This window comes from Conger conger, chromosome 2, assembly GCF_963514075.1.
Source record: "Conger conger chromosome 2, fConCon1.1, whole genome shotgun sequence".
NCBI classification, from domain to species: domain Eukaryota; kingdom Metazoa; phylum Chordata; class Actinopteri; order Anguilliformes; family Congridae; genus Conger; species Conger conger.
This window is the reverse complement of record NC_083761.1, coordinates 42,434,377-42,446,370: the sequence shown is the minus strand read 5'-3', so window position 1 is coordinate 42,446,370 and position 11,994 is coordinate 42,434,377. Positions and strand designations below refer to the sequence as shown.

The following is an 11,994-nucleotide window of genomic DNA, read 5'->3' as shown; positions in this document are numbered from 1 at the left end:
GCGTGTGTGTGTGTGGGTGTGCGTGCATGCGTGCTTGTGTATGCATGTGTGTGTGTGTGTGTGTGTGTGTGTGCGTGTAAGTGTGTATGTGTGTATGTGTGAGTGTGGGGGTGTGTGTGTGTGTGTGCGTATGTGTTTAAGTGTGTATGTGTGTGTGTGCATGTGTATAAGTGTCTGTGTGTGTATATGTTTGTGTGTTTGTGGGTGTGTGTGTATGTCTGTCTGTATATTCCGAGCCCTGTCTGCCCGGAGAAGCCCCGTCTCGGGCCCCCGAGCTGCTTCCGCTCCAGGACCTTCGTCTGGCCCCTGCACCATGTCTGGCCCAGTCCCAGGCTCGGGCCCCGGCCCATGCGCTGACTTGGGCTCCAGACCCCTCCAGGTCAAGAAGAAAGAGACTCCGGGCCCGTGTCCGCCTGAGACCCCTTGTTCCCTCCAAGAACCCTCTGAGACCCCTTGTTCCCTCCGAGAACCCTCTGAGACCCCTTGTTCCCTCTGAGAACCCTCTGAGACCCCTTGTTCCCCCCAAGAACCCTCTGAGACCCCTTGTTCCCTCCGAGATCCCCCCCCCCCCCCGAGCTCCCTTCCTTCCCTCCGAGAAGCTCCCGAGCTCCCTTCCTTCCCTCCAAGACCCCCCCCAAGCTCCCTCCTTTCTGTCCGAGACCCTCGTTTCCGTCCGAGACCCAAGCTCCCTTCCATGACTCCCGTTTCCGTCCGAGATCCCCGTTTTTCCTTCCGAGACCCCCATTCCCGTCCGAGACCCTACCCAGTTCCCCTCACTGCTGCCCGCATCATTCCATTTCCTTTGTGCTCTCCGTTTTTCCCTTGTTCCTCCCACCCTCCCTGCTCCTCCTCCCCATGGGTATCTGATGAAACGCGTTTCTTAGGGGAGGGGGTACTGTTATGTTCCTGTGTTCTGTGTGTTAGTTTATCATTGTTTATTATCATCATTCTTGTAATTTATTATTTTTCATATTCATGTCTGGTGTTCTGTTTATATTCGTTAGTCTTTGCACTCGTCTTCCCCTGTGATGTCTGAGTCTGAATGTTTTCTAGCCCAGTCAATCACTTAACTAACTTACTAACCAGTTTCAATTCTGTTCTGTAACTCCGCCTCCCTATTCTATCACTGATGACTTGCTTAGTTTCAGCGAAGTATTCGCACCTGTCTCTCTCTATCTCTGCATCTCCTGATTCTCTGCAATTGTCTACTCTCTAGTCCGGAGCCGTTTTTATTACGTGTGTCATTGTGAATCCAGTACGCGTTTTCGTTTCCCCCTCGTTATTGTCCTATTACCCTTTCATGTCTCACCTGATGTTTATTTGTTAGACCGCCCTCACTCCCATGCCCCGCCTAGTTTGTCTCATTCCCCTGTGTATTTATACCTGTCCTTTTCAGTTGCAAGCTGCTAGTTCGTCTTGTCCTGTTTTTGTTTATATATAGCTCCTTTATCTGAAGCGCTGTACAATTGATGCTTCTGGCACCAACCAGTTCGTCAGGAGCAATCGGAGGTTGGGTATCTTGCTCAGGGACACTTTGACACACCCAGGGGGGGCTCGAACCTGCAACCCTCCGACCGCCAGACGACTGCTCTGACCTCCTGAGCCAATGTCGCCCCCTGGGTCGCTCCCCAGGTCCGATGAAGGCCTTGCGTTTGAGGAAAGGCAAACTAAGCTGAAATACGGGAAGCCTTAAAAGCGGATGTGGGCGAGCAGGATCTTCTGAAATTCAACAGCCATATTTACATGCTCACAAATATCCTGCTTTGAACCTAAACACACACAAATCCCAAATGCAGCCGGACCATATAAACGGCTTATGAGGTATAAGCATTCCCAATAAGGCAGGGCTCTTCGTGTGGTGACTTAGGGGATGAGATTAATCCTTCAGATATCCAAATATTAGCCATGTAAAGTCATTTGGTATTCTTAATCCATTCAGTACAGTTGCATGCATATAGAACGATGCGGTTAATAATGGAGCACGCAAGTACATATCGAAGATACACACACAAGGCAGTTGTAAATAACTATGGTGGGGGCAAATTCTGAATATAGAAGGCAAGGATATGTTGAGTTTCCTGATGTACGCTATACTACTGATACACAATCCTATACTCTCCTGTACTGTAAGCCCCATACTCAAGCCCTCACCATCGGTTTCGATCGTACGGTCAATTTAAAATGGGTCAGCCAACAATACAATAAAGCTGGAATGTTCTAGCGTCTGTCTGTAAGAATGCTCGAGTGTTCGGGATACCGGCAGCACATGAAAGCACGTGTGTCTATGTGAGAAAATTCCCCTTTGACCCTCACAATAGCCTGTCTGCATGTCTCTGAACTCTTTCTCTGCTCTCTGTGAGCGACTCTGGGGGTCCACAAGCTCATAGACATGTGGAGGAATCGGTGAACGAGCCCTCTGTGCCTCCCCTGTGGTGAGGCACGGAAAGGCAGGCCAGGTGTAACAGCGACGCACGTGTCCGCAGCCGGGCGCGTATCCGAGGAGACGACCACGCCTTTCTGCGTCCCGACGGCCTTAACGGACATGTTGGACGTGGCACGGTGGCGCAGCGGGTAGCACTGTCGCCTCACAACAAGAAGGTCCTGGGTTCCAGCCCCGCCCGGGCCCTTCTGCATGTTCTCCCCGTGTCTGCGTGGGTTTCCTCCAGGTACTCCGGTTTCCTCCCACAGTCCAAAGACATGCAGGTTAGGGACTACAGTTGAAAATGAGATTGATGTAGAAACTGAAAATGTTGAATAATGTGCACTGTGTCCCTTGTGAACAAACAAATAAATAAATAAATGTTTATTAATGCGGATGTGCTCTCGCACTGCAGCAGACTGTTAGCCGGCTAGCATCCCCGAGAGACGGGGGCCCCTCTGTGGATACTGGGCAGACTGCAGGCTGTCCTGAATGTGGGGAGACAAAAACACGATCACACGGGGAGTGAGGAAACCCATTACACGACTGCAGTTTGTGCAGGGCTGCACACCATGTCGAGTGCCCTTCACTGAGTCCCTTCGGGAAAAAGTGTCCTGGAGGCGACAGTCATCGGGTCACAGAACAGCGGGGTTGGGGAAAATAAGTGTTTGTGTCCTCATAGCGCTTCAGCGGTCTTCACCAGTCGGCGCTGTGGCTGACAGCAGGTGAACCGGCTTAAGCCGTGCGGCTGTGGTGTGGAAGGGTGTCAGTCAGTACCTCTAAGCTACAGTTGGGCTCGGTGCCCACTATGGTGAGAAATCGACAGGTGGTGGAGCGGCGGTCTGCCCGCCGAGCTCAGCCCCCCCCCCCCCCGGTATGGATTGGGGGGGGGGGCAGGATGTGCTAATCTGTCGGCACGCAGGATCGAGCCGGCTCGCTTCGCTGTGCGTCAGCCTGCTGAAGGGCTCTACGGACTCTGAGCCGGGAGAGGAAGACCGGTCTGATGGCCGTTCTTCAGACTGTGGAGGAGCTGCCACTCCACAGAGCCAGGGAGGAGGAGGAAGAGGAGGAAGAGGAGGAATGACCTTATGGCTGCTGGAGCTGATGTTCTGGCAAGGTCTCTACCTCGGGAAGAGCAACCGCTGCTCCGGCGGAAGGCACTGATGCGCACCACGGGTGGCGGTTACGGTCTGCCATACGTTTGGGTAAAAGGTGGACCAGGTTCAGTGTTTCCATAGGTTTGGGTAAAAGGTGGACCAGGTTCGGTGTTTCCATTCATTTGGGTAAAAGGTGGACCAGGTTCAGTGTGTCCTCGACCTCTTTGCTTAGAAAATGTCAAAATTATTTTTGTAATGTTTATTTATTAAACGTGTCAGCGTACTCTTCGTGGTTATAGTATCTAAAACACCCACAAAAATGTTTGCAAAAAGCAATGGCATTTGAAAAGCCCCTAACCCTGCCCCCAGAGTCTGGAACAGCCCGGAACAATGGCAGTTCAAGCCTAAAATGAGCATCCTTCAACCAAAATTGCAATTGTTTTACATGGATCAGCATGGAACACAAATCAAAAGATCCAGGGTGATTTGAAAAGCTCAAAAACATGAATAATACAGTACCTCTTGTGCCTGGGGACAGTACAGAGCCCTGTGTGCGTCTGTCCTGAGTGATAACTAAACTGTTTATCTGCTGTTTTCTTGCGAGGACCAAAGGCAACTTTACAGACACCCAAAATACTAAAATATTTACTGCAGCGGTAAAAAAGGTCAAACTGATTTCTCATCAGAAACTGAAATCAGGATCTGCAGTTGAAGACGTGTATATGAGCTATAATAGCAAAGACATGGGATAGCTGCAATCCCTTACTAATGCAACCAGGTCAGCAGCTCAACCTGAACTTTTTACTGAGGTTCTGAGGTAAGGGTAGTTATCCACCACTGTCTCTAAACCACAACATCCATGGCCACCAAACCAGGCTGCCCGGGGTGGACAAAGCCGTTCTGCAGCCACATACTGTAGGCCACGAAGGCTAAGGCTGTAGCCAAATACTGAAGGCCACAAAGGCTACAGCAGCTGGTTTATACTGTTATACCTTCACATACTTCGGCCGTACAGTGTGAGCTGTTTGTACGTTGGGCAAGTTAATGCTGTTTGTCGGGGGTAAACATAGCACAAAGAGTCAGACCTGGGTAAAATAAGTTGTTGTTTTGGATTCAGATACTTTTCTGTGCCTGCTTGAATTGAGCCAACCAAGAGGACCGGAAGGCATGGTTTTCACTTTTTGAGAGTATTTCATAGGTTCCAAAACACCTGAGTAGCTCAGTTAACCTTAGAAAAGCTGCTGATCGTAGCTACGTCTGGTGTGCATTGAATACTTACACTCCATCCAAAAATATGACGGCTACGTCCAGCCTAGACAATACGCATTCACGTTGATACATTATCTGTGAATCACTGCTAAGCAGTGTGCAGTGCTTGGCGACAATACTTCTACTGCTTGATTTGTTGACATTAATGGTGTCCATTAAAGTATTCTGAAAAGCACAATTAATGTAAAATTGTAACTTGTGCAACTTTCCGGGGGTATATCACAGAGCAGGACTAACTGAGTTTGCTGGAGTTCACAGAGTAAAACCCATAACCCTTTCAAAAGTGGAAGGTGAACTGAAACCTTTTACTGTGTGAACTTCTACGGCTAATTCGGTTTTGCTGCTTTGTGATACATTCTCTGGTCAGAGACCTGTCGATTAATCGAAATAGCTCAGTCCAACAGAAACAAAAGTGTTCAATAAGCTCACTATCCCCATACATGCGGAATATGTCGGGTCTCTTAACATTCTCATGAAAGCGCGCTGACTGTGCAATCTGTAAAGAAGATGAACCGTAACCGCTACGCTGCGCTACAGGCTGTCCCTGGTGTCGACAGGAAGGAAGGCCACTGACCTTGACAGGGCAGCGGCAGGAGGCACGGAGGCACAGAGGCGACGGGTCCCGGACGGAAGTGTCGGCAGAACAGGAAGTAGGGAGTGTCGCCAGGCATCCCACGCGCCCGGGCCGGCGGCTAAGAAAAGCTGTCGCAGTCCTGAGTAGGCGGCCTCCTCCCAGCCAACCAGCGAGCCACCCGAACTCGTAAATCAACGGGACCGCCAGGCGCACGCGTGGCCGAAGCAACGAGCCACCCGCACCGGAGAAGAGACACTTAACACAAACGGCTCCTCATTTACACTCCTTTAATGATGTCGTAAAATTGATCAGCTCAAAATAATAGGCGCATATATCGCATATTTATGGAATGTAAGTGACAGCGCGCGTGGCTCTGCATACAGATCGATACATTGTGGGGAGAGTTACGACGTGCCGTCGCGCTGTTTCCGAAGGCCCAGATGGACTAAGGAGAGAAGCAGGCCACCGCTAACCGATAGCAGCAGAGATTACGGCGCTGAGGCAGGGCTTAATTTTCTCAGAGCGATCCCTCAAGCTAACACCTTAATGCTGCTCTCGTTTAGCATCCGATCTGCCATTGAGCGAGCGAATATGCTTTAACTGCGTTACTGGGAGGTGCGTTGGAGGGTGCTCAAGCTCTGCTTAAAAGACCATACATACATTCTGGATGTAAAGCCATGTAAAAACAGTAATCACATCAGAAGCCAGAGATGGTTGAATTTTTGTCTTTTCTCCATGGACTAACATAATCCTGGCAAAGAAACATTCTGTTGTAGTGATGTTGCAACTGACAGTTAGCAAAGCACAGAGAATATCAGTTGGTTATAAGTTCAGTCCTGTATTACATTTTCACCTTCTTGCCTTGTCAATCCATGCTGACAAAAATGGACGTCATTTTGGGATGATGCATTAATCTCAAATAAATAGTTTTTCAGCAATGTAAAGTAGGATGAAGCTAAGCAGGTGTGGGCTTGGTTAGTACTTGGATGGGAGACTTGGAAAACTGCTGCTGGAAGTGGTGTTGGTGGGCCGGTATCTTGCCTCTGGTCAAATAAACCCCAATGCCTCAGTGGGAAGACTGTGCTGTAGGAGATGCCGTCTGTCAGATGAGATGATAAACCGAGGTCCTGACTCGCTGTGCTCATTAAAGATCCCATGGCACTCTTTGCAAAGAGCGGGGGGTACCCTGGTGTCCTGGCTAAATTCCCAACCTGGCTCTTTCAACCTGCCACCTAATCATCCCCTGATTTAATTGGCTAAATAATTGATTTCTCCCTCTCCACCTCACATGATGTGTGGTGAGCATTCTGGCACAAAATGGCTGCCGTTGCATCACCCAGGTGGGTGCTACACATTTGTGGTGGTTGAGGTGAGTTTCCCCTTAATCACTGTAAAGTATTAGAAAAGCGCTATAAAAATGCAAGGAATTACTATTATTATTAAAGGCTACACAACAAGACTACTTGAACTGCTCCCCCCAATTAGTAGATTAATGAACGTTAGTAGTTGAAATGCTAAAATCGCACAGCAGTGCACAAAGCTCAGTAAACAGGTGTGAGCTCTGTGTGTGTCCAGCTCAAGTGATACCATCAGCCATCACAAAACTGGCTCATAAGCACACACAAACCCTGCACCTCCCATCCGAAGTCAGCTACGAAAAAGCAAGTTATTTTCAGTCTTTATTTTCAATGCTTTCAAGTATGATATCCAGCTCCGAAGACAAAGCGTGCACACACGCGCACACACACACACACACACACGCACACACACGCATACATACACACATTCACACACATGCACACGTACACGCACACATTCACACACATGCACTCACACATGCACACATAGATACGCACACACACACACACACACACACAGAAGGAGGTGCAGAACCCAGTGATCCTGCAGCATACTTTTCTTAATATGAATAATTCAGTGCTTTTGCAGTGCTGATAATGGAGAGGGCTGAAGGGGTTAGAGGAACAGAGACAACAGCTTTGCTTTTTCCTTCCTTTTCTCTTTCTTCCTCTCTCCATCTGTAACTGTTCCTTTCAGCAAAAACTTGTCACTGCGCTAAACAGTGTAAATATATACATGGACAAACCCACACACACAGTTCTTGCTCAGAACTGATATATTAAACAAATAATTGCAACAAATAAATGTAAAAAATTAAATACAGTGAGCACCATAATACAGTGACACATTTTTGTTATGTTGGTTCTGTACACTAGCACTTTGAGTTTGAAAGGATGCAATGACAATGGTGAAGAGCAGACTGTCAGCTTTTATTGGAGGGTATTTTCATCCATATCCGGTGAACTGCTTAGAAATTACAGAACGTAGTCCCCTCCATTTTCAGGCATCAAAAAATATTGGTCAGTTTAACATAATGTAGAATAAAATAAACATTTTTAGAATAAAGAAAACATAATTATGAATAATGTAGAATAAAGTATAAATTTGTTTTTTTTCTGAGCAGATAAAATATTCCTGTATGTCTGACTTCCTATGTCTGGATTCATTGTTCTACTTCTGTCTGCAGTCACATAATTGATGAAGACAAGTGAGCTTGTTTCACGGGCAGCCATACAGGCCCAAGCCATAACACCCCCTCCACCAAACCTCCATGGGCATTTCCTTTTATTTCTCCACACTTTCCTCTTTCCATCTCTGGTTATTATGTTAATAGTCGTCTCATCTGTCCACAAGAATTTGTTCCGGAACTCTTGGGCCATTTTTAGGTGCTTTTTAGCCAACTGTAATCTCACCTATCTGCTTTTCGGGCTTATCACTGGTATCTTGTGTACCTTCTGTAGTCCTGCTGGTGTAGTCTTCTCTGTACGGTAGACTTTGACACATCTACAGCTGCATCCAGGACAGTGTTGATCTGTTGTCGGAGGGGTTTTCTTCACCAGCAGTGGATTCTCTGGTCATCCACTACAGTGGTCTTCCTCGGTCTACCAGGTCCTTGGACAGTTTACCAGTTGTTGTTTTTTTTGTTCATAATGAACCAAACTGTAGACTTGGTTTTTCCAACGTTTCTGATTGATTTTCATTTCTGAGCCTTGCAACGGCCAGCTTAATTTGTATCAACACTATTGTCTTCCTCATGTTGTCACACCCAAACAGCAATCTCCAAAGGCAATTGCAAAAGTCTAGAATCAGGCCTAGACATCAGCAGCTCTCCTCTGCATTCACTAACGACACAAATGAATACACCTGCCAAACAAAACACACCTGTGAAGCCGAAGGCCAAAAGGTGCTGTCATTTCTAAATGGTTCATCCAATATGAACCCTCAAATTAAAGCTGACAGTCTGCATGTCAACCTCATTGTCATTATGTCCTGTCGAACTCAAAGTGCTAGAGTACAAAAGTTTTTTTACTGAGAAAGAAAGGAGTATCAGCTTCCCCCTGTTGCTTGCCTTGCGTTGAGGTGGGGCTTGAGGGACACACAGCGCTCTGCCACACAAACTGAACCGCTTTTTGTCTCGAACCTGTTCAACCCGGCAGCCGGGCTCTTGGGTGCCAGAAGCAGGAGCTTATTCCCCCGGGTCACCCCCGACACATAAGAGCAACTACAAATAATAAGCATCAGCCTCTCACTGTTCTTCATGCTTACAGCAACACACAGGTCACTGTGACTCTACAGCAACACACAGGTCACTGTGACTCTACAGCAACACACAGGTCACTGTGACTCTCCAACAACACACAGGTCACTGTGACTCTACAACAACACACAGGTCACTGTGACTACAGCAACACACAGGTCACTGTGACTACAGCAACACACAGGTCACTGTGACTCTCCAACAACACACAGGTCACTGTGACTCTCCAACAACACACAGGTCACTGTGACTCTCCAACAACACACAGGTCACTGTGACTCTACAGCAACACACAGGTCACTGTGACTACAGCAACACACAGGTCACTGTGACTCTCCAACAACACACAGGTCACTGTGACTCTACAGCAACACACAGGTCACTGTGACTCTACAGCAACACACAGGTCACTGTGACTACAGCAACACACAGGTCACTGTGACTCTCCAACAACACACAGGTCACTGTGACTCTACAACAACACACAGGTCACTGTGACTCTACAGCAACACACAGGTCACTGTGACTACAGCAACACACAGGTCACTGTGACTCTACAGCAACACACAGGTCACTGTGACTCTACAGCAACACACAGGTCACTGTGACTACAGCAACACACAGGTCACTGTGACTACAGCAACACACAGGTCACTGTGACTCTACAGCAACACACAGGTCACTGTGACTCTACAGCAACACACAGGTAACTGTGACTACACTGTAACTCAGGCTACATTACATCTGAGCCCGGGGACATTTTGAGGCTAATGCAGCCAGGTCTCAAAATGACCATAAAAGCACGTTTCCACTGGCAACATGACTCACCGCCCCTGGCTAGACCTGAACCCATTTGTGTTTCAGAAAATTGAAAAAGGAAAGTATAAAGAAATGAAGGGTCGTCTACTCCAGCTCCCACAGTAATCCAAACTCCCCTTGATTGTATTATGTTTGACTGTAAACAGGCTAACAATAACCCCTGTTTTTTGCAGTTTCATAAACGCATCATTTTGTGTGCTTCTCGCCGGCTGATCCATGCAGCTGTGCGGCGAGCTGAATTTCATTTGAACTGCGGAGGGAAACAGAGCCACATTACGAAATGTAAATCAGGCAGGGGTGGCAATCTGTTCTGAAACAGCCAACCATCCACCCACAGGCAGCCTGGATAACAGTGAGATCTCATTACCAACCAAGAACATCGCAAATACAAAACAGGCCGTCTGCATAGACTCCGAAACAACTGCATGTATGGAAGCTGAACAGGACAGGCACCAACCAAGCGCAGGGAGGCCTAGCCGTAAGCTTACTTTCCTGCAGGTTGGGTTTACGGGAATTATGGTGGTGTACCAAAAAAAGGAATATAAAGCAAAAAGATACACTACAAAACAACACTAATAATGTCAGATCACCAAAGCAACACTGAAATACTCCTTTCCAAGTGGCATCATCAGAAGTGCTCAGAGTTTCCATGTACAGGTCAGAGTGCCTTCTGTAAATGGGAGATTTGCACATAGATGCACATCATCCCATAGTATTAGCACCAGAATAATATTCTGCCAACCATTCTTCCAAGTCTTTGCCAGCTGAATAGCCTGAAATGCAATATTCCTGGTAAAAGAAGTTATCACACAAAAGGCAAAGAATGGCTGCATACAAAGCAGCAGATAAAAAAGACACTTAAGAGAGCGAAAGATCAATCTGGCATTTTGTGAGAGAGAATAGCTTTCTAGCAGCAGGGGGCAGCCATTACTTTACAGCTGAGTGAACCTGGAGTCAAAGGAGGAGAGTGCCCTTGGTCTGATGCCCTCTACTCATTCACTTTCTGTATCACACACACGCACAGACATATACACACACACGTACACGAACACACACAGGCACACATGTGCAGACATATACACGTGTAGACATACAGGCACACACACATGCACACATACACACAGGAAGGTACGCGCATACGCACGCCCTGGCACACACACATGCATACACACAGGAAGACACGCGCACACATAGGCAGATACGTGCACACACACACACACACACACACACACACAGGCACGCACACACCCACACGCACACGTCACGCACACATGCACACACACAGGAAGACACGCGTGCACACATAGGCAGATACATGCACGCACGCACGCACGCACGCACGCACGCACGCACGCACGCACGCACGCACGCACGCACGCAGGCACACACCCACACGCACACGTCACGCACACAGTACTCCCCCACACTAAACTCCAGGGACTCCTGCCATGGGATATGTCCACATGCACAGCCCATGCAGGGCTGAACACACTCGCATGAATAATGGATACTCATTAAAAATACACCGGTTGGAATTTTGGCCCCGATGTGACTGGGCTTTGGCTTTGACAGGACCTGTTTAGCGCTGGGCTGCGGCGGAACGTGGGATGTGAGGACGGGATGAGTCAAACGCGTGGAGTTCTCACAGCCTGTTCTTTGTCTACTTCTCCCTGCGCTTCTCTGCCGTCTTAATTGCCATGTTTCCACAAAATGGGTGTTGGGAGATGTGGTGATTTTGTGTGTCCTTCTCGAGAGAGAGAAGCTGAGCAGCCCACACCTCTGTGAGGAGAGGAGAAGAGAGGAGAGGAGAAAGGAAGAGAAAGAGAAAATAACAAGAGGAGAAAAGATTAGAGGGCAGATAGGAGAGAAGAGGAGAGGAGAAGAGAAGAGAAGCAAGGACAGGAATAGAGAACAGAGAGGAGAAGAGAAAAGAACAGGAGAGAGAAGAGAGGAGAGGACAGGATTGGAGAGGAGGGAAGGAGAAAATAGCAGGGGAGAAAAAAAGAAGAGAGATGAGAAAAGAGGAGAAACACCATGGCCGTGCAGAGCCCACGCCCGTCTGCAGGACCTGTAAAGAGGGGATGCAGAGAGCCCCACGCCGCGCCGTGGGCGCAGGAGAATCCCTTCACCTCACGAATCTGCACCAGCTGTGCCGGAGAGGAGGACCCGTGTCACGTGACAGAAAGCAGAAAGCGGACGT

General features: G+C 48.2%; 1 protein-coding gene across 2 annotated transcripts in view; it reads right to left on the bottom strand.

Moving 5' to 3' along the window:
* tanc2b (tetratricopeptide repeat, ankyrin repeat and coiled-coil containing 2b) overlaps positions 1–11,994 on the bottom strand; it is a 234,058-nt gene that overhangs the window by 102,799 nt on the left and 119,265 nt on the right. The window lies entirely within an intron of this gene.